This window comes from Scardinius erythrophthalmus (genome assembly GCF_964197995.2).
Source record: "Scardinius erythrophthalmus genome assembly, chromosome: 15".
Taxonomy (NCBI): Eukaryota; Metazoa; Chordata; class Actinopteri; order Cypriniformes; family Leuciscidae; genus Scardinius; species Scardinius erythrophthalmus.
Window position 1 is genome coordinate 15,397,162 of NC_138235.1, and position 10,555 is coordinate 15,407,716.

The following is a 10,555-nucleotide window of genomic DNA, read 5'->3' on the forward strand; positions in this document are numbered from 1 at the left end:
AAAAAAAAAAAAAAAACTAGAGGAAATGGGGACTGGAGAGATAGTTGGACTTGATGCTCCTGACCCAGCCAGAAGGTATCTTTCAGGTGTCGATTACACTGCCTGCAAAACAACCTCTTCTTCCATTTTTCGGTTCCAGCTGTCAGCTGGCTTCTTCCACTGCCCCAACATCCTAACAAACCCTGACAAAAAGGAGACAAGCCTTGAAACATCACGAAATAAGCAATTCTTAGCTTCCAGGGACGTCTTCCTGTTAGCATCGGTATATTTGTTTCTTTGTGTTGATTTCTTGTAGATGTCTTCTGCCTGAGCACTTTAAACGAAGGTGTGTTTTTGTTCTGGTCAATGCCTAGGCTTTAACCTGCTTTTATTTGTACCTGCATTCGGGAGATTTTGTGTGTTTTTTGATGTTCTGAACCCACTCATTAAAGGAATAGTTCACCCAAAAAAAAAAAAGCTAATTAAGTCATCATTTACTCACTTGCCTTTCTTACGGCAGTGGAACACTAAAGGAGACGTTTCAAAGCATGTGCATGCTGCTCTCTTCCATTCAATGAAAGTCAATCGGGACCATCAAGCTTAAAAAAATATGAATTATCCATTTACATCCCAAGTCTTCTGAAGTCATACACTTTTAGAACCTCAAAGGTCATGCGCTTCATATATAGAATCTTTTAGGGGTTCCCTCCATGTGATCATTTTAAGGATTTAGCTTAATTAATTCAACAATTTTTAATGCTAATTAAATTGTTTGAATTAAACAGCTCGTAAACATACTTTATCAATAGAAAAAAAACTAAATAACTCATTAAGCATGAAAGGATTATTCAATTATTTAAGACATTTCTCATTATATAGAACCTTTTTAGCATATAGGATTCTTTAAAACTGAGTCAAGAACCCTAGGGTTCTATATAGAACGCCAGTGAACCCAACATGCCTGACAGAGTGATGTTCAAGTCGTTTTTCACAAAATTCTTGCTTGGTCGCCATTCACTTTCATTGTGTGGAAAAGAGCAGCTTGAACATTCTTCAAAATGTCTCCCTTTGTCTTCGACGGAAGAAAGTACGAAATACGAAGTACGAAAGAAAATACAGGTTTCGAAAAACATGGAGTGAACTATTCCTTTTGAGAACTTCCATCACTTTTTGTTTTCATTTTATACTCAATGTTTAAACCAGACGTTCTTATGGATTTATGAGAAGAGTTGATGGAGGGTACTGTTACGTGTGTATTTACTGCACATCTTACCAAACCACTGAACTTATTTGCACTAATGGAACTGCATTCTGTACATGTTGCTCTATCAATCTCAATATGAGCTGTCAGAGTTTGCATTTGTTTAAAAAGGGAAATTGTGTCAACTGAAAGCTGCTTTAGGGCTTATAGTATGATGAGTCATTGTGTGAGGATGTGAATCTCAGAATATGATTTGCTTAAGACCGACGGAGAAGTAAATCTGTGTGCGTTTTATCCTCATATTGCCTGGAGAAACTCTTTTGGCAATGATGATACCTTGTGATATCGGTTCAATTATTAAGTAGTTGGGAAATTAAGCAAATTCGCAAACCTGATTTGGATCAAGACCTTTTTGTGGAGCATAATTATTGAGTAGGCTATAGACTTTTAAACCAGGCCAAAAACTACATGTAAAGACCCACGAGTGGATTTGAGGGAGACTTTGTTGTGTACATGCTGTAACCCATTAAAAACCCACTCTCGCAAGGAAACGTCACTTTAGCGGCATTTATCCTCAACCAAAAAACATGCAAACGTCACTCTACTGCCACAATCAGATTGGATGATTGCAGCAGTTCATCCAATTTTATGGTTAAGTCTGAAATCGTGAAATTCGAAGCCCTATGATTTTGTCTTTCTGCGAACACACAAAGGTTTTTATTGCAGAATGATAGAGATCTTTTTTAAAACAATAAATAATGAAAGAGGACAGATTTGCACAATAAAAGAACTTAAATCTGCTCATGCTTTATATTCCAAGTCTTCAGAAATCCCATAATAGCTTTGTGTGAGGAAAAGAAATTTACACAGTTAACCCAAAATTTTAAATTCTGTCATGATTTGCTCACCCTCATGTCTTTTCAAACCGGTATGACATGCTTTCTTCTGTGGAACATAAAAGAAGATATTTTAAGGACAGTTTTTGTCCAATTAATGAAAGTCAGTGGGGTCCAAAACAAGATTGGACCCCATTGACTTTCATTGTATGGACAAAAAAACTAAAAACTAAAAGTCATACCAGTAAATGATTACAGAATTTTCCATTTTGGATGAGCATTACCTATAAGTCTTAAAATTTGAAATTTTTCCCACACCGCTGTGGTTAGGGGCGGGGCTAATTATTTTATCCTAGTTTATTTCGTAAACATAGTCAATGTTGAGTCAAATCGCAGATGAAGCCATTTTGTGTCATTGAAATATCTGAAGACCTTGAAAGAATCTTTGTTTAAAAGTCGCTTCAATGACGTTTCCCTTGATAAAACAGAAGCAGCTTTTCTGACAGGCTGTGTTCAGTTGCAATAGCAGGTATTTCCGTCCACATTCACAGTGCCGTTTAAAAATTTTGCAGGTCTAATGAATGTGTGATTATTTGTTTATCATGCTTTCGTTTTTCCGCTAGTATCGAAACATCATTTAGGGATTACTGTCTTTGTTTACTCTGTCAATGTCATTTTTTTCAGGTTTAATCTCTAACACAAATATGTCCCTTATTTCAAAGAACGTTCACAAAAAAAAAAGTCGTAACTTGCAACTAACACCCCCTCCCCAAACCCATAGGCGTGTAGTTTAACCTATATATGCATAGTTCCTACTTTATGATACTGCATGTTACAATACAAAAAAGATGCGCATGTTTCAGAGATGAAGCAAAAAATATATTGTGTACCTAAGTAGGTGTTCTTTGTCATTTTAATAACAAACCGGAGGAGGATAAGATACTGTGTATATTTTCTAATCAAATCAAATATGTATTTATTTTCTGTGAGTGGGTACTGGAGAGAATATGAAGTAAACTAGACTAATCTTCATTTTCAGATTCAATCCATGCCTGGACATCATGAGCAAATACTGTATGTTAAGTGCTTTGTGTGAAATAATATAGAATGAAAACGTAGCCGCATGCTTGCCGTCTACTAATATTGTTAAGGAAGAAAATGTTTATGTATTGATTAATTCATTTATATTTATTTTTCAGAGTAATATTTCTATGTTTCTTTGTCCTAATAGGTTTGTTGGGAAGTAAAAAAATTCCACCGGGGGCTCCAAGTGAATATTTTCCTCCATCCTGTAGGATCCTGTAATCAGTATCTCTGTCTGAGAGTTTTGGATCATACAGATTCATGAAAACTAACACTTTTTATTATGTTTCCCTTCTTATTCACTGTCAGTGCCAATTAGAGAAGTCACGTTTACTGCCATTTTATCTGACTTTACGTCATTTTTACGTGATTTTTTTCGGACCAACTGTCTACCTTGGCGACAAAGTCGCCAGAGCACAATAGTATCAATCGTGTTACAGAAAACTTGGAGTCCCCATTGTTTTCTAAAAAAAAAAAAAGCTTTTCTTTATGAGTCTTTTACATAATAACAGCGTTTAACTAGCCAATAAACAGTAAGTTTGTGTGTGCGAGTGTGACTAAGATAAAGCCATAAGACTTGAGCTAAATCTTTGGAGCTCAGCTATATAGATGATCCTAAAACGTGTCCTCCTTTCATAGGCCGAAGTTCCTCCTCGACATTCCATGTAGTCTGTGAAGCTACGGGGCCACACTGTTTCCTAAAATGTGCTACGTTATAAGAATTATTGGCAGTTTAACTTGCAATAGTCAGTTTTTCTGTTAACAATGTGTCTTGATGTTTATTAGGTTGATTTCAGTCTATATTGAGTTTTGTAAACGCCTTGATTTAACACAAAGTGTGCTAGGGACGTCTGTTTGAACACATGCATGTGTTCGTTGCCATTCCACTATGTATGTATACACATGCATTATTAAAAGGGCAATTAAAAAGGAGGTTTAGAATGGCTGTCTAGCCATGAAAACACAGGATGTAAAAGATCTTGTTTTTACCATTTTAATAATAATTCACAATCCCAAATTCGCTATGGGAAAACTGAAACGTGTATCATGCCATTTGGACAAGAATGATGCAGAAATTCAGCTTGTCCAAGTCATTTCAATCAGCATTTCTTGAGGTTTGAGTGTGATTGTGTGTGACTTTAAAAAATAATGCATAGGCCCTTTAATAATTAATCTTTTTTTTTTTTTTTGTGAATTACTCGAGCACTGCCATTCTTCCTATATGGCAGCATGCACAATGAACATTTGTTTGAAACATTCCTGATCGCCAACCATTGAGTTGTCACTTGCAAGCAAAGAAATGTGGGAGCAGTTTAAAAAAACTGCTGATGGATTCCATCTTTATCTTGCTCTCCATGTATAAATCGGCTTACAAAACCAGCTCAGTTGTCTTTGTTAATGCTCTGTGACTGTTTTATGTCATACAAAATCAATGAGAGTCTGCTCTAACGCCCATAACAGAGACGTTATCACCTTTGTTTTTGAATGCTAGCCGATGCTATCATGTCTGCTTTGGTTAATCACATAGCAAACATTCTGGGGGAAAAGATTTAAAAGCCTGCCATCGTGTTTATTTTATTTGATTCTTCTCTTGCACTTTTCATTCTGCTTATCTGGAGTTGTAAAATGCTCTTTTTTTCAATCTGTGGTGGTCTTTTTTTTTTTTTTTTTTTTGTCGGTGGGAGACTGCGAGGGTTTAGCCCTCAGGCTATGTTTGTACCTGTTTCGGTGTTCTCGTATGTGTGCGTGTGTTCATGTCCGTATTGTCGTGCCTAGTGTGGATCAATCGCATGCTTTAGCCCTTGATGGGACACTTTGAGAAAACATTGCTCACAGACTCTTCCCACAACCCCCTAGTGGACAGTACATGAGCATCAGCAATCCTTGTAAAGACGTCAAGGGAACCAAATAGCTCTACAGATTTATCATGTGTGTTACCAGCTCTGTACTGAAACAAATGAGAAAATAAAGGCCTTTTAATTACACTTCATTCTGATTATAATGTTGTTGTACGTTATTTAACACTGATTTTCTTCCCTGTTTGCTTTATTTTTTATCTATTACAGCTCTGACAATGTGTAAGGAAGCAGAAATTTAATAAAAGGTGGTACTGACTTCAAAAACCCTTTCAAAAAAGAAGTAAACTTTAAGTTTATTTTATTAGGTAAAATTCACATATATTTTCCAAGTATACTTAATGTAGTATAAGCGCCATAGTAAAGAAAATGTAGAAAAGTTAGATGAAAACTTGTGTACTCACAGCTAGTAACACTTAAAAGCACACCAATTTACTTCCAAGAAGTGTTTAAATACAATACAAATAGATATTTGTATACTTACAACACTGTGAAAAGTGATCAGTTGACTTAACTTAAAAAAAGTAAGTTATGTGAACTTGACCATTTTTTTAATTACATGAAGTTTATTTACTTGCCACTTTTTTAAGTTATACATCTGATCACTTTTTGCAGTGTACATATAGTATACTTGAAAATTATACTTAATTTTACTTGTTTACTTAATAAAATGACCTTTAAGTTTATTTTTGTTAGGGAAAAGGAATAGATGGTCTGATAAGAAATGGCTGATGGAGTTTAAATCTAAATGCACACCTGGCGTTACACATAAATGAAGTGTAATTTCTTCAGAGGCGCTTAAGGACACCAACAACATTACAGTGAAGTGGTGGAACCTAAAATGGCTGTGTGATCATCCTGGCAGGCAGAGGGCAGCACTGCACCTAAAAAAGGCACTTGACTACATTTTCTGCATTTTACAGTGTTATTAATAATCGTAACAGGCAAACAACAAACACAATCATAAACAAAGTGCTGTGAGATTTGGTTCAAGGTTACAGGTTAAAAACAGTGGACAGTGAAAATAAACACAAAGCATTTGAAATGGCATATTATATGTGTGATGTGTTTTCTGTTTTATCCATATAGATACTCTTAATTACAAACAAAAAAGGCATAAATAAATATAAAACACATTCAATAATGGTGCCATCATGTATCCATTCTTCAGCCCGTCAGTTCATATATAAACACTACAATTGTAAAAGTAAACAGGAATCGAGTTAAAGGAGGGACATCATTCCTCAGTGGGAACATTCCTTTTAGAATGTTCTGGCAGAGCTTCTGAAGATCATACTGGACTATATTAGACCGCCTGCTTCAGGACAATTAGATTTGATAGATGATCAAATACTCTTTAAAGGAATGGCAGTTTGTACAGCTCTGAAAAGGCCAGAAAAGTTGATGAACAATGCTGTGGTTTGGATGCTTGTTGTGTGATACTGGTGTGCTGGCGTTCCCACAAAGCTTCTTAACAGCAAGCGTTTTCTAGTCAACCAGTTTCACCAAAAACCTAGTTGACCAGCCTTATAAAGTAAATTTTGCTGGTGAAAAGTATGTTTATGCTGGGTTACCATCTAAGGTTCCAAAGTTGTTTTTCTTTTATTTATTTTTACTTTTTAGTAATGCCACAGAAGAACCATTTCCGGCTCCCCAAAGAACCTTTCAATGAACAATTCTAGAAAGAACCCTTTTTTTTTATCAGCAGGAAATCACTTCATTTTTATTTATTAATAGTTAATGAAAATGTCATAACTGGTCTTTCCGGCTTCTACTTATGAGCATCGTTGTCACAATACTGGAATTTTGATACGATACCTTGGAAAATATCGATATTTATTTATATTTAAATATTACATTTATATATTTTTTTATTATTATCACATACTTTTTGATAATTTGAGTAAATTTGTTGCAATAGCTTGCACACAGCGCAGGGAGGCTTTATTGATACTGAACTAAATTTACCACAAAAAAAAAGTAAACAGTCAGAAATAAAGTAATAAGTAAACAAATGGCAAACGATAGCACAAATAAATAAATTAAAATATAGAGTCAAATGAAATAAACAGCTGTATGTTTTTTTCAGGTGGGTCTAACCAATGCATTCTCATCCTTGGGCGTCATATACTGACGCTTTTGACATTTCGTCTACATCCAACACACATGGCACCCTTTAGCGTCAATATGAGACGCACAGAGCTTTGTTCGGTTATGGGTAGGTTTAGGTCTGGGGTAGGGTTAGGGTTAGACCACTAGGAGGCGCCTTCTGGCCCATATCTATCTGCGTCTCATATTGACGCTAAAGGGTGCGTTGTGCGTTCGATGTCGACGAAATGTCAAAAGCGTCAATATATGACGCCCTAGGATGAGAACGGGCTGGTCTAACAGTATAGAATTACATTATAGAATTCAGGTAAGAATTACTACAGAAATTAAATAAAGTAAACAAATGTAAAAAATAACACTGGATACTCTTCATTCTAAAAATTACATACAGATCAATTCTTACATTTAAAGTTAGGAAGGTTATTCAGTCAAGTGAGTTTCTCTTTGTATTTTGTTCTTTGATTAAAGGGGTGGTTTACTGCCTTTTTTCTTTGCTTGATTGTGTTTATGGGCTGCAATATAACATGTCTTCGTGTTTCGTTTGTTAAAAAACGCCTTATTTTTCATAAATTTCACCTTTATTGTAAGCCGCTTCCTCCTCTGTCATTTGAACGACCGGTTGACTTCCTGATTCTATGAAACCACTCCCTCAGAAAGAGGCAATGAGCTCAGATTGGTTAGTTCGGCCGGTGTGTTGTAATTGGCTAAACTGCGTCCGGAATCTTCACGCCCATTACCTTTACGGGCGACAGTTGCATGTGCTCCGGTCAAATGTAATGGTGTCAATATTGCCTCATCAGTTTGAGCCAGAATCACACCCAGAGAGCGGTGATGAAGAGAGTCAAGCAGAACCTCCGCAAACACGGCTCTTACTAAACGTTTCTGAATGGTAATTTATTTTATTTTATTATTATTCTCTCAAAGAATTTCCATACGCTGTTACTTGAAAATGCTACTGCTGTTTGTTAGCTTTTGAGATACGCTTTCCCCCTGATTAAACATTTAATATAACTGAATACATGACTAAGTAATACCGTTTTTTAAAGATATTGTTTTATTGATAGAATGAACAACCGTTTAACTATTCACAAAGCTTAGTTTACTCAGTTTGTCGTTTTCTTTAGGTGTACATGTGATAACAGCAGCTGAAGTTTGCTGTTGCGATAATTTTTTGAAGTTTGTACACGTTTGTCTTATACACACAAAATAGCATCGAACTAACTAGCTACTATAAACAGCTTTGGCATTGGTTTGCGTTCTTGATCAAATCAAAAAATTACGTCATAAAGTATACATGGAAAATACGTTTACAAAATTTGTACATTACAAATTCGGGTCCAAAATGTTTGTACGCGTTTGTCATATACTAAAGCCAGCGCTGGCATTTTTTTACATCCTTGATAAAACTAAAACATTACGTCTTAAATTATACAGGCAAATACATTTAAAATGATTAAACCTTACTTGCAGGTTGTGGCCTCTGGTTTTAAAGCTGTAACTGCTTCATGTTGGAGTAATAGTTTCTTGTTGAATCCGACATTGAACTCGTGTAGATTCTGGAAGCTGTCTTCCGTAAAATGTGCAGCACAGAGAGCTAAACTACGATTGTAATTGTCAGGAACATAATCAAACTTAAATTTTAACCATTGTTGACGAACTACAGCGTCTGTAGGAAGCCTGAACACAGAAGACCTGACAGCTACAGCTCTCCACTATAACTCCTCCTCTTCGACAGCAGAACATGTTCCGGAGGGAGGGTGGATGTAAATGTATGGGTTAGTTACGTATAAAACCCGGGAAGTATCTCGTTGTAGTCCCATTCGAGACGTTTTTGTAGGCATTAAACTTCCTGATTTTTAAAAGACAATATCTCCGCTTACGTTGAACTTTAAGCGCAGCAACTTTGCAGATACTGTTCATGCACCAACAGCAACATTACACAGTATTTAAAATGAAAAAAGTGAAATAGCAATCAACCACCCCTTTAATATGACAGACAGCAGCAGGAATATCAGGCTGCTGTCACTTTAAGAGCTCATGCACGGATCCAATATACTGTTACGCAACATGACGTTTTCTTTCTCAACTATTTACGTTCCAAAACTAACTGTGTTAACTGAATCTGCTGAAGAAGATCTGCTGCTACTTCCGTTTCAGCATGACTTCAATAATCTAAAGAAACTTTTTCCACTATCAAGAACTTTAGTGCCATGGAAAGGGTTCCATGGCTGTAAAAGGTTCTTCATGGAGCCATAGATGCCAATAAAGAACCTTTATTTTTAAGACCTTTAAACCAGCCTGGACCAGTGTGGATATTCATTCTGTATTTTCAGGATGGATTTTAGCACTTTGTACATGATCTTAAAACATTTAGGGCCCTATCTTGCACCCAGCGCAATTGACTTTGTACACCGACGCATGTATCATTCCTATTTTGCACCCGCACAAAGCGCGCTTTTCCCTCCACAGAAGCACGTCGGTTAATTAAGAAATACACTTGCGCTCCCCGGGGCGGTTCAGCGCAAAGAGGAGGCGTGTTCCAGCGCAAACGTTCCTTCATGCTATTTTGCAGGTTTAGAAAACCATTGCGCCACTAACCAGGAAAAAATAGTTTAAAGTCAGTGGCGCGTTGCGCATGTTATTCATAAGCTATTTTAGGGCGCATGCTTGGCCATAATCAATGTAGCGTGTGCACAACGTGAATGCACTTTGATTCTCTCATCTACACAGAAGCAGCAGTTTTCATTTTGGCAAATCATACATTATTACGATAGATAGATAGATAGATAGATAGATAGATAGATAGATAGATAGATAGATAGATAGATAGATAGATAGATAGATAGATAGATAGATAGATAGATAGATAGATAGATAGATAGATAGATAGATAGACAATTTATTATAAAAGCATTCATCTAGCTTACACATTTACCCAAATTATCATACGCCTTTTTAACCGAAGTTAATTTGGGTGTGTTTCTCCATCCCCAACGTCCCTGACGAGAACGTCGGTCTCCTTGGCTGTGAACCGCTCCTGGTGCGCGCCTGGCAAATCCGCCGTTACAATAGGAATCCGCTTTAGAATAAACGCGTCTGCTCTTAAAGGGAATGTGAGATGACGCTCTGATTGGTTTATTTCACGTTACGCCCAAACCACACCTATGAATAATGAAGCTACTTCAGACCAACCCATTTTAGATTTGCGCCTGGCGCAAGAGTCATTTATCCCGCCGGGAAAATAGCAACAGCGCCAAGACCCGCCCACAAAGTTACTTGCGCTTTGCGCTTTGACACTTGCGTTTCAGATCGTTAAAATAGGGCCCTTAGAGTTTAGAAAGGGCATTGTGAAAACAATTCATTGGATGTTTTTGAGGGAGTTTTTAGGAACCAATGCTGTGGCTACAGTGTTATTTGAGAATCCTACTGCAAACACCAGGTCAACCCAGCTTTAGGTGGTGAAACCAGTTAACTAGTTTAAGTTGTGTTTT